Source organism: Heptranchias perlo, chromosome 1, assembly GCF_035084215.1.
Source record: "Heptranchias perlo isolate sHepPer1 chromosome 1, sHepPer1.hap1, whole genome shotgun sequence".
Lineage (NCBI taxonomy): Eukaryota > Metazoa > Chordata > Chondrichthyes > Hexanchiformes > Hexanchidae > Heptranchias > Heptranchias perlo.
In genome coordinates this window covers 21,385,682-21,398,402 of record NC_090325.1, presented here as the reverse complement: position 1 = coordinate 21,398,402, position 12,721 = coordinate 21,385,682, and the positions used below count along the sequence as shown (strand labels likewise).

The following is a 12,721-nucleotide window of genomic DNA, read 5'->3' as shown; positions in this document are numbered from 1 at the left end:
AGAGCAGCATCCTTGAGCTAGGTCCCAACACTTGGACTACTAAATCTAAATCTCTGGAAGCAGAATTGCAGACCAATGAAAATCTGGGTCTATGACTCTGTTGCCAGATTAAAAGATCAGAATTAGTAATGCAAAGTCATGTCTCACAGATGTTGGTCTCCCACAATCTGAGCTAAAAGTGGCTTTAAACCCTAGTAAACAAACAATCCACAACCATAATAGTCCTTTTTGTAGCTACAATACCACCTCTGTAGCTGTAATGCACACACACAAAAAGAGTCAACTTAGCTGTTCCAGGAGGCAGCGTGACCGGTTTTCCCCTCTGACTCACTTTCCCCTGATTCACAGCCCGTTTATGGTGAACAGACTCCTACAGTACTAAGCACTGCAAGATTCCACTGCTACTACAAAACCAAAATTCAATTTTTGTTGACTGCAGATTTTGGATATTTTCCCAAGTGTCTGACTCTAATGATGAAGACAAGAGTTCAACAACTTAGAACAGAACTTGTCTGACTCTTACACGAGTTAGACTTGAGGATGAAACAAGTAACTCGAAACTAACAGAACTAACAGAACAGAATATGAAATGTGTGGAAAAACAGTGATGAAAAGAAACAGGAGAAAGGCTTACTAAAATAGGTGAATTTAGCATATTAATACAAGTTGTTTTGTAATGGTACAGGTGTACAGAACAAAAGCAATATTTCTTCAATGCATATCCACATTACTAGAAACTGACTTCTTCTAAACATCTGATTGGGCCATTTAGTCAGTGACATCTTCCAGCAATCTGATTGACTCATGGCGAGCAGAAGCTAAGTCAGAGAATCATAGAACGATACAGCACAGAAGGAAGCCATTCAGCCCATAGTGCCTGTGCCGGCTTTTTGAAACAGCTATCCAATTTGGCCCACTCCCCTGCAAATTTTTCCCCTTCAGCACTGTGGGAGAAACTTCACCACACTGACTGCAGCGGTTCAAGGCGGCGGCTCACCATCACCTTCTCAAGGGCAATTAGGGATGGGCAATAAATGCCGGCCTCGCCAGCGACGCCCATATCCCATGAACGAATAGAAAAACAATATTTACCAATTTTCTTTTGAAAGTTACTATTGAATCTGCTTCCACCGTCCTTTCAGGCAGTCCATTCCAGATTATAACAACTCCCTGCTTAAAAAAATTTCTCCTCATCTCGCTTTTGGATCTTTGGCCAATTACCTTAAATCTGTGTCCTTTGGTCATCGACCTTTGTGTCACTGGGAACAGTTTCTCCTTATTTACTCCACCAAAACCCTTCATGATTTTGAACACCTCTATCAAATCTCTCCTTAACCTTCTCTGTTCTAAGGAGAACAATCCCAGCTTTTCATTACTTTTCCAACAATTTGACTGGTCTATAGGATCACATCACAGCACTATTCCTCTAGCAATATGACTGGATCATGGGAGGCACAGCTACCTGTGGGGCAAGGCCTTTCTAAATTTCTTCTTTTCCAGTGACACTGCACACTCTTCTGTCTCATCTTCTGCATCTGCCTCAACTTCACTGACATAGGGCTACAATTATGTTGTCTTGAGGTTCTTATGCTCTCCAACACATGCAGCTCAGTTCCAGTCACCCTTTTGAGTGGCAAAAGGACAAAAATTCAACCACCTTTGCTCTCCACGCATTTCCTGGCCACCAGGCTAGCTCTCTCCCAGTATGGTTTCCTGCTTGCCCTTTAATCTTCCAATATTTTTTGCCCCACTTTCTACCCAGAGAGGTCTGCCGACAATACTCAGTGTTACCAATCCATACATCATTCTACCCAGAATACTCCAGGGCTTGAAGCGACAAAGTGGAGGGCACTGAAGCCTGAGTGGGCCAGGGGCTGGAGCAGGGAATGTACAGGCCTGAAGGCCCGCAAGCAATGGCACAGGAGATCCATTAGTTTAAAATAATAATCTTGAAACATTTTATGGCGCTGTAAATAGCAGGGCTTGAAAGGGTTTATTTTAGTACACAATTGTAAAATTTTTTAAATCTGTTAAGTAAAATAAACAAAATGCAGCATGATCACAAATCCCTTGATCTTAGCTTTGTCGCTGAAAATGAAGGACGAGAAATTGGAGTGCTGATCACTCCCAACTGCTCACGCACCTTCAAGCAGACAATTTATCCAACAGCCTAGGAACCCAAAAGCTCGGCTGCTGATGACAGAAAATAACTTCGAATTATAGATTCTTACAGCAGAGAGGCAGTCAGTCATTCAGCCCAATGTGCCTGTGGTGGCTCTTTGAAAAAGCTATCCAATTAGTCCCACTACCCCGCTCTTTCCTCATAGCCGTGCAAATTTTTGCAGAAATAAAATAAAGCGATGATGCAAAATAATTGGAATTCTACAACCCAATCATAACTCAAGCTGCAGTCCTCCATATCAGCACACTTTTATTCATCAAATAGCTCTGTTGGAATTCAAATTATTTTGGCTCTGCAGATGGATTCTGACTGCAATGGATGTAGGAAGTATAATTCGCAAAGACGTTATTCAGGCTCCCAAGAGCACAGCCGGATGCAGAACATACATAGGATGCCCTTGTGGCTTCTCAGTTTTAAACAGGATACAAGACCTGGAAATCAAAACAGTCTGGGTCATAACACTCCACAATTAAATCAAAAATGACTGGTAAACAGCAGAGAATCTTCAGGGAATAAATCAGTATACACAGACTCCAGTACAAATAAGAAATACAGATACGAGACAACGTGCTAAAAAGTTACACTGGACAGCAAAGACTTAAAGAAAATGTCGCAAGTGACTGATTACATATTAAATGCCAATATGTGGGTGGTGACCAAAAGTTTGAAAATAGATAATTATTTGTCTTTTTTTTATTCATTCATGGGATGTGAGCGTCGCTGGTGAGGCCGGCATTTATTGCCCATCCCTAATTGTCCTTGAGAAGGTGGTGGTGAGCCGCCTTCTTGAACCGCTGCAGTCTGTGTGGTGACGGTTCTCCCACAGTGCTGTTAGGAAGGGAGTTCCAGGATTTTGACCCAGAGACGATGAAGGAACGGCGATATATTTCCAAGTCGGAATGGTGTGTGACTTGGAGGGGAACGTGCAGGTGGTGGTGTTCCCATGTGCCTGCTGCTCTTGTCCTTCTAGGTGGTAGAGGTCGCGGGTTTGGGAGGTGCTGTCGAAGAAGCCTTGGCGAGTTGCTGCAGTGCATCCTGTGGATGGTACACACTGCAGCCACTGTGCGCCGGTGGTGAAGGGAGTGAATGTTTAGGGTGGTGGATGAGGTGCCAATCAAGAGGGCTGCTTTGTCCTGGATGGTGTCGAGCTTCTTGAGTGTTGTTGGAGCTGCACTCATCCAAGCAAGTGGAGAGTATTCCATCACACTCCTGACTTGTGCCTTGTAGATGGTGGAAAGGATTTGGGGAGTCAGGAGGTGAGTCACTCACTGCAGAATACCCAGCCTCTGACCTGCTTTTGTAGCCACAGTATTTATATGGCTGGTCCAGTTAAGTTTCTGGTCAATGGTGACCCCCAGGATGTTGATGGTGGGGGATTCGGCGATGGTAATTCTGTTGAATGTCAAGGGGAGGTGGTTAGACTCTCTCTTGTTGGAGATGGTCATTGCCTGGCACGAATGTTACTTGCCACTTATTGGCCCAATCCTGGATGTTGTCCGGGTCTTGCTGCATGCAGGCACGGACTGCTTCATTATTTGAGGGGTTGCGAATGGAACTGACCACTGTGCAATTATCAGCGAACATCCCCATTTCTGACCTTATGATGGAGTGATGGTCATTGATGAAGCAGCTGAAGATGGTTGGGCCTAGGACACTGCCCTGAGGAACTCCTGCAGCAACGCTCTGGGGCTGGGATGATTGGCCTCCAACAACCACCACCATCTTCCTTTGTGCTCGGTATGACTCCAGCCACTGCAGAGTTTTCCCCGATTCCCATTGACTTCAATTTTACTAGGGCTACTTGGTGCCACACTCGGTCAAATGCTGCCTCGATGTGAAGGGCAGTCACTCTCACCTCTGGAATTCAGCTCTTTTGTCCACGTTTGGACCAAGGCTGTAATGAGGTCTGGAGCCGAGGGGTCCTGGCAGAACCCAAACTGAGTATCGGTGAGCAGGTTATTGATGAGCAAGTGCCGCTCGATAGCACTGTTGATGACACCTTCCATCACTTTGCTGATGATTGAGAGTAGACTGATGGGGCGGTAATTGGCCGGATTGGATTTGTCCTGCTTTTTGTGGACAGGACATACCTGGGCAATTTTCCACATTGTCGGGTAGACACTTTTGTGTGGTCCAAGGTAAATGTACCTGATTGTAATTTGAAATGACGACATGTGGGTTTTCCCTATAGCAAACACGAATATCACAGACCACTTTTCTTGGTGATGCCCACATGCTTACAAAACATAATACAGTGGCTGAAATACTTTGATGTCAGCTATACAATCTTGCCTCTAAAATTGTACCTAATCTAAGTGTAAAGTTAACAGTATTCAATTTGTATCAATTTGTGGTCAATAATGCATTAAATCCCTTGTATAATAGCTATAAATTCTACTTCTATGCTACTGACTCCATCTCTTTCCTGGCTGCATGCCCAATCTGAAAGAAACTGGAAATCCTCAGCATCTTCAACTTTGAACTGAGTTTCAAACACTATATCCTATCCATCATCAAAACCACTTATTTCCAACTTCATAAAACTAACTGCCTAAGCCTCCAGTTCACGCTTAACTGCGACCGAAAACCTTAATCATGCTTTTGTCACTCCTATATTTGATTTCTCCAACAGCCTACACAAAAAGCCGCCCAACCTCCACTGGGGAAATTTCAACCCCCAAGAATGGGTGGGTTGGGGGCCAGTGAGCAAGCTAAAATGAATGATTTTTCCAACGCGACCGCAACCCTGCCCCAATGCGCCCACTTCTGGGTTTAACAGAGGTGCATTTGGATGTGTGCGAGCAAACTTAGTGCAGGCAGGTGGATAGTTATCGGAGAAATTAATGTCATTATGAGACATTAATTAGGTCTTTTAAAATTCATTTTAAGAGACTTTCAAATTTAACACCTCCAGCACGGATTTCCCGGGGCTCGTGAATCTTACCCGCGAAATGGAGGCGAGAAGGTACGTATCCACGAGATATGTGCCTTTATTGCGCTGCTTGAGGGCCATGAGGAGCAGGAGTGCTTCCCCGCAGCTCATCAAGCTTACCTTTTAAAGACCCCGCGATCGGCAGACACCCCCCATGATATCAGACTTCCCCCACACCATCCGACTTCCCCTCACCAACCCCCATACAAACCCCGAAGACTCCCATCCCTCCCCACTACAAACCCTAAAGACTCCGATCTTTCCCCCGCTACTTTCCCACGTGTCAGGCAGTTAGCCTGTCAATCTGGCTGGCTGCAGGGCGCGAAAACTGGAAGAAAAATGTAATCCTTCAACGAAGTTGTGATCTGATCCGCTAACTTCACTTCCGGGTTTCAGAAAGAATTCTCTCCCCCCACTCTTTTCCCAGTTCCGAGTAAATATCAGGGCCCATATGTCCACCACATGCGTGCTGTGCTACACTAAGTCCGACTGAACTACCGGCCCATCCTCACTCAAAAGGACTAACTTCCTATTCCCTGATGCTTCAAATTTAAATCCAACTTCTCATCTACAAATCACTCCAAAATCTCATCCCATTCTATCCATGCAACTTTTTGCTAGTCTTACACCCCTACCAGTTCTCCAACTTTGGCCTCTGGGCATCTTCCTTCCCTCCCCACCGATTCCACCATTGGTAGCAGAGCCTTCAGTCATCTTGGCTTAAACTCCTCTGCCTCTATTTCTCTCTTTGCCTTTAAAAACCTCTTGAAAACCCAACTCTGACCAAGCCTTCAGTCAACACAATTAACTTCACAAATACTTGGCATCTCCTTCTTGGGATATAAGTTAAAAACAGTGGATGTCCAAAGGGACTTAGCGGTTCAGGTACATAGATCATTGAAGTGTCATGAACAGGTGCAGAAAATAATCAATAAGGCAAATGGAATGCTGGCGTTTATATCTAGAGGACTAGAGTACAAGAAGTTATGCTGCAGCTATACAAAACCCTGGTTAGACCGCACCTGGAGTACTGTGAGCAGTTCTGGGCACCGCACCTTCGGAAGGACATACGGGCCTTGGAGGGAGTGCAGCGCAGGTTTACCAGAATGATACCCGGACTTCAAGGGTTAAGTTACAAGGAGAGATTACACAAATTGGGGTTGTATTCTGTAGAGTTTAGAAGGTTAAGGGGTGATCTGATCGAAGTTTATAAGCTATTAATGGGAACAGATCGGGTGGATAGAGTGACACTATTTCCGCTGGTTGGGGATTTTAGGAGTAGGGGGCACAGTCTAAAAATTAGAGCCAGACCTTCCAGGAGTGAGATTAGAAAACATTTCTACACACAAAGGGTGGTAGAAGTTTGGAACTCTCTTCCGCAAACGGCAATTGATACTAGCTCAATTGCTAAATTTAAATCTGAGAGAGATAGCTTTTTGGCAACCAAAGGTATTAAGGGATATGGGCCAAAGGCAGGTACATGGAGTTAGATCACAGATCAGCCGTGATCTTATCAAATGGCGGAGCAGGCACGAGGGGCTGAATGGCCTACTCCTGTTCCTATGTTTCCTATGATATTTTTCCACATTAACGCTACTGTAAGTGTGTAACTAGTTCTTATAACAATAACAGTACAGCACCCAGACACCATCAAAGATAAGGCAATGTCTTGTCATTGTACATCCTGGTCAGATGCTTACCACTGAATTGCCTTTTCTATCTTTCAATACCTCAAAACTTCTTACTTCAAGGCCTAAACATGTCCCAAAAGTTTGGGCTTCGATTGGATATTCTTACCTGAACAACTTACAACCGTATCTGTGCTATTTTTCCAATATTTCCAAGTAGAAAATTTACCCTTAAACACTTTAAGGTCAGAGTATAAAGGCAGAAACAGAGTGATGATAGGGAAAATGGCATGGGTAAAAAAAAGTTTGGACAGGTCAGGAGAGGAGGCTCTTGGGAAGGGATGCAGGCAGGGGTTGTGATTAGTACATTAGAAAATTGCCTCGAGTCGGTGACAGGATTTGCTGAAGAATGTCTGAAATGATTTGCACTGACTAGCTGTTATTGTGCTTCAGCCGCATTCAGTTTCTAATCATTTAACAAATTAAAACCCTGCTCTCCAGCTATACTGTGTATGCCTGGTACACCGTCTAGCTGCAGAATAGGGTTTTAATTTGTTAAATGATTAGAACAAAAGAACATAAGAAATAGGCGCAGGAGTCGGCCATCTGACCCCTCGAGCCTGCTCCGCCATTCAACACGATCAAGGCTGATCTTCAGCTTCAATGTCATCCCCATATCCCTTGATGCCTTTAATATCTAGAAATCTATTGATCTCTGCTTTGAATATACCCAATGAATGAGCCTCCACAGTTCTCTGAAGTAGAGAATTCCAAAAATTCACCACCCTCAGTGAAGAAATTTCTCCTCATCTCAGTCTTAAATGGCCTACCCTTTATTCTGAGACTGTGACCCTGGTTCTAGACTCCCCAGCCAGGGGAAACATCCTCCCTGCATTTACCCTGTCAAGCCCTGTAAGAATTTTGTACGTTTCAACAAAATCACCCCTCATTCTTCTAAACTGTAGAGAATACAGGCCTAGTCCACTCAATCCCTCCGCATATGACAATCCCGCCATCCCAGGTATCGGTCTGGTGAACCTTCGTTGCACTCCCTCTATGACAAGTATATCCTTTCTTAGGTAAGGAGACAAAATTGTACACAATACTCCAGGTGCGGTCTCACCAAGGCCCTATATAATAGCAGTAAGACATCTTTACTCCTGTACTCAAATCCTCTTGTAATAAAGGCCAACATATCATTTGCCTTCCTAATTGCTTGCTGCACCTGCATGTTAGCTTTCAGTGACTCATGTGCAAGGACACCCAGGTCCCTTTGAACATCAACATTTCCCAATCTCTCACCATTTAAAAAACTCTGCATTTCTGTTTTTCCTACCAAAGTGGATAACTTCACATTTCTCCAAATTATATTCCATCTGCCATGTTCTTGCCTACTCACTTAACCTGTCGAGATCCCCTTGGAGCCTCTTTGCATCCTCCTCACATTCCCACCTAGTTTTGTGTCATCAGCAAACGTGGAAATATTACATTTGGTCCCCTCATCCAAATCATTGATATAGATTGTGAATAGCTGCAGCCCTGCGGTACCCCACTAGTCACAGTCTGCCAACCTGAAAAAGACCAGTTTATTCCTACTCTCTGTTTTCTGTCTGTTAACCAATTCTCAATCCATGCCAGTATATTACCCCCAATTCCATGTGCTCCAACTTTGTTCACCAACCTCCTGTGTGGGACCTTATCGAAAGCCTTCTGAAAATCCAAGTACACCACATCCACTGGTTCCCCCTTATCTATTCTAAAAGTTACATCCTCAAAGAACTCCAATAGGTTTGTCAAACATGACTTCCCTTTGATAAATCCATGTTGACTCTGCCAAATCCTATTATTATTTTCTAAGTGTCTTGTTATCAGATCCTTAATATTAGATTCTCGCATTTTCCCTACTACTGATGTCAAGCTAACAGGTCTGTACTTCCCTGTTTCCTCTCTCCCTCCTTCCTTAAATAGTGGGGTTACATTTGCTACCTCCAATCTGCAGGAACCGTTCCAGAATCTATAGAATTTTGGAAGATGACAACCAATGCATCCACTGTCTCTAAAGCTAGCTCTTTCTGTTTGACCTGTTTTTTCTGTAAAATTTCCTATGTTCCGACATCCAAGGTGAGGGACAGCAAAAGTTGCTTCGTTACAAACTCAAATTTGCACTCCAGTTAGGCTAGTTAGTGGCAGAGCCAGTTTTTTTTTTGGGTGGGGGTGGGGGTGGGGGGAAAGAGAGAGAGAGAGAGAGAGAGAGAGAGAGAGAGAGAGAGAGAGAGAGAGAGAGCTCGGGAGGTCATGACCCACCCACAATCACTTTGAGGTTGGCACAATTTTGTACATCAGAACTCAGCCAAAACTGGCTGCAAATGATTTACTCACTTAAACTTTTAAATTCCCGACTGTGATCACATTGCTCTTTTGAATCTGAAGCCAACGGCAACACAGCAATGGAGGATGCCATCATGGCTGCACTGTGCGAAGTCGGCCAAATCTGCATTTCGCCCCCCGCTCCCAGCCCCAATCCTTCAACCTTAAGCTCTGCCCGTGAGCTGCCTCAACTATTCAGTTTACAAAAATTGTGGTAAATTTTACACACATTGCTCAAAGATTAAATTTTTCATGTACTGGAAAAACAGAAGCATTAATCCTTACCATCTGAACTAGATCTGAATCCAAGTCCCAATAGTAAAATAACAATATTCTCTCCCACATGCCCTCCAGTTCCTCACTACACATACTTCATATTAAGACACCAGATTGCCTATATTTTCCACTCTCAATAGGTTGCTTACCTTAATCACTGCAAGTGCATCAACCTTTAAGGGTTACTTCATTTGGGATCCATAAAAGATATTGGTGATGCTACCTGAAATAAAAAACTGAGATCGTTAGAGTTTATAACCACTTTTAATATTCCAATATTACCTAGTACCGTAAACTGTAGCGAATTAAAACAGCACCCATAACATAGAAAAATGTCCCACGACGCATAATCAGACAAATTGGACTTGGTGGAAAGTAGCTGGAGAAATAAATGTAATGTATTTTGGATATTAACAAAACTTAACTCAATTAGGAATCATACAATCTTACAGCACAGGAGGCCATTCAACCCATCGTGCCTCTGCCAGTTCTTAGAAAGAGCTATCCAATTATTTCCACTTCCCTGCTCTTTCCGCATAGCCCTGCAAATTTTTCCTTTTCAAGAATATATCAAATTCCTTTTTGAAAGTTATCATTAAATCTGCTTCCACCAACCTTTCCAGATCATAACAACTCGCTGCATAAAAAATTCTCATCCCCACCGGCCCCCAGTTCTTTTGCCAATTATCTGAACTATAAATAACTATTACTTTATTAAATTAATAACTTAACTAGATTAACTAATTAGGTAATAAAACTAAAAATATTGAGTGAATAAAAACTTTAACTAATTAAATATATAAAACAAAGTTAGATAGGGATGGCAGGGCAGGTGGTGTATTATAGCTGCAGCAAGTGGGAGTTTGTGGAGAGCGGAGTGATCACAAATAACCAAATCTGCAGTAAGTGTCTGCAGCTCGAGGAACTTTGGCTCAGAGTTGTTGAGCTGGAGTCCAAAGTGCAGACATTGCGATACATCAGGGAGGAGGAGTGTTATCGGGACACTTTGATCCAGCAGGTCGTCACACACCTTAGGTTAGGTAATAGTTTAGATTTGGTCAGTGGTTAGGGACAAGAGGATGTGACTGCAAGTCAGACAGGTACGGAGACCCAGGATACAGTGATGGAGGAGCCTCAGCCTTTTACCTTGTCCAAAAGGTACGAGGTACTTGCTACCTATATGGGCGAGAACAACGACAGCAGGAAGGATAGGCAAACTGACCACGGTACCGTGGTACAGGAGGCCATTCGAGTGGAGGGAGTAAAAAGGAATGTGGTAATGGTAGGGGATAGTATAGTCAGGGGGATAGATACTGTTCTCTGCAGCCGCAAAGAGTGTTGTGGGAGACAGGGGTTTTGATTTATGGGGCACTAGCACTAGTACTGGGAAAAGAGGGAGCTGTTCCGTTGGGACGAGCTCCAGTTAAAGCATGCTGGGACCAGTGTCCTGGCGAGTCAAATAATTAGAGCTATAACACGAACCCCAAAAAGCTGTGGAGGCTGAGTCATTGAATACATTCAAGGCTGAGTCAGACAAATTTTTGATCAGCAAGGGAGTCAAAGGGTATGGGGAAAGGGCGGGAAAGTGGAGTTGAAATCAGATTGGCCATGATCTCATTAAATGGTGGAGCAGGCTCGAGGGGCCGAATGGCCGACTCCTGCTCCTATCTCTTATGGTCTTACAGAGCAGTTGGTAGGGCTTTAAACTAAAAAGGCCGGGGGGTGGGGGTTGTGGTGGGTTCAGGCAAGGGGAAATTTATAAACCTAAAGTGAAAAGTCACGGTCATAGAGCAGTGCAATGATTTGGGTGAAGATAAACAAAGTGCGTCAGGAAGGAACAGAGAGTTTAATGGTAATAGTGCATCAGTGAATAAGGTCAAATCAGGGAAAAATAGTAAAAAGTTAAAATTAAAGGCACTTCATCTGAATGCACAAAGCATTCGTAACAAGATAGACGAATTAATGGCACAAAGAGATAAATGGGTTTGATCTAGTAGCCATTACTGATACGTGGATGCAAGGTGACCAAGGTTAGGAACTTTTCAAAAAGACAGACAAAATGGAAAAGGATGGGGGGGGGGGGGGGGGTGGCGGGGAAACGCTAATAATAAAGGATGACATGAAGACAGTAGTGAGAAAGGATCTTGGTTCAGAAGATCAGGAAGCAGAATCAGTATGGGTGGAGATAAGAAATAACACGGGACAGAAAACACTGGTGGGAATAGTCTTTCGACACCTAACAGTAGTTATACTGTTGGACAGAGTGTTAATCAAGAAATAAGAGGAGCTTGTAACAGAGGTAATGCAGTAATCATGGGGGACTTTAATCTTCATATAGACTGGGCAAATAAAACTGGCAAAAGTAGTTTGGAGGACAAGTTCATGACATTCATTTGAGATTGTTACCTAGAACAATACGTCATGGAACCGACCAGGGAGCATGCTATTTTAGATGTTGTCTTGTGTAATGAGACAGGGTTAATTAGTAATCTCATTGTAAGGGATCCTCTGGGGAAGATTGATCATAATATAATGAATTTCACATTGAGTTTGAGAGTGACATACTTAAGTCCGAAACTAGAGTCTTAAACTTAAACAAAGCCAATTAGGTAAGTATGAGGGACGAATGGGCTAAGGGTGAATGGGAAATTAGATTAAAAGATACGACGGTAAAAAAGCAATGGCAAACATTCAAAGAAATATTTCAGAATTCTCAACAAATATATATTCTATTGAGAAATAAAAACTCCACAGGAAAAGTGATCCATCTGTGGCTAACTAAAGAAGCTAACTATTAGATTAAAAGAGGCTTATAATGTTGCCAAGAAGAGTAATATGCCCGAGGATTGGGAGGGTTTTAGAAACCAGCAAAGAAAGACCAAAATTTGATAGAGAAGGAGAAAATAGAATATGAACAATAGGAAACAGAATCACCTTAAACATTCACTCCCTCCACCAATGGCGCATCTTGGCTGCAGTGTGTACCGTCTACAAAATGCAATGCAGCAACGCGTCAAGGCTTCTTCGACAGCACCTCCCAAACCCGCGACCTCCAACACCTAAAAGGACTAGGGCAGCAGAGGCATGGGAACACCACCACCTTCACGTTCCCCTCCAAGTCACACACCATCCTGACTTGGAACTATATCGCCATTCCTTAATCATCGCTGGATCATAATCCTGGAATTCCCTACCTAACAGCACTGTGGGAGAACCTTCACTACACAGACAGCAGCGGTTCACCATCATCTTCTCAAGGGCAATTAGGGATGGGCAATAAATGCTGGCCTTGCCACCGCACCCACATCCCATGAATGAATGAAAAGAGTAAACCAG

General features: G+C 43.5%; 1 protein-coding gene across 4 annotated transcripts in view; it reads right to left on the bottom strand.

The window, feature by feature from the left end:
- The window catches only part of LOC137320273 (receptor-type tyrosine-protein phosphatase alpha), a 258,755-nt gene that overhangs the window by 150,527 nt on the left and 95,507 nt on the right, over window positions 1-12,721 (bottom strand). For all 4 annotated transcript variants that reach the window (XM_067982065.1, XM_067982061.1, XM_067982066.1 and 1 more), the window contains one exon: window positions 9,535-9,608. The gene's annotated coding sequence lies outside the window, so the exon portion shown is untranslated. The remainder of the gene's footprint in view (window positions 1-9,534; window positions 9,609-12,721) is intronic.